Source organism: Phaethon aethereus (genome assembly GCF_964289735.1).
Source record: "Phaethon aethereus genome assembly, chromosome: 1".
Classification (NCBI taxonomy): Eukaryota; Metazoa; Chordata; class Aves; order Phaethontiformes; family Phaethontidae; genus Phaethon; species Phaethon aethereus.
Genome location: NC_138575.1, coordinates 188,094,098 through 188,094,569, shown reverse-complemented (window position 1 = coordinate 188,094,569; position 472 = coordinate 188,094,098).

The window sequence follows — 472 nt, the reverse complement described above, 5'->3', positions numbered from 1 at the left end:
TAGTCATTCTTTCACAATCTGTGCCCTCTCGGAGTCAGAACGCTCAACCCCAAGCAAAACTAAGCCCTAAATGCAAGCTGGGAGCCAAGCTCTGTCCTGCCCTATGTTTGCGCCAAAACTAGTAAGAGTAGCACAGGTTAAAAAGTCAGGGCAGAAATTGGAAACAGAAGTTCAATAATACTAATTGCTCTGATTTCAACTACACCAATGTGAAAGTCATAATGACTCTACTGAAGCCAGTGGAAACATATGAAGTAAAACTGCTATAAGACTGAATCAGGAGAACTATGTAATTTTGCCCTTCTGTGCATTTGTGGGACTCCCACAGGAGTCAGCAGAGGGCAAAAATGTGTCTTTAGAGATATATGGCTTATACAGATGCAATCGGGTTGCAAAAGATTTTCAGTTCTGTCTTCAAGTTGTTTCTGGACCATTAAAAACCCAAACAATTTTCAGCACGCCAAAGAAATAT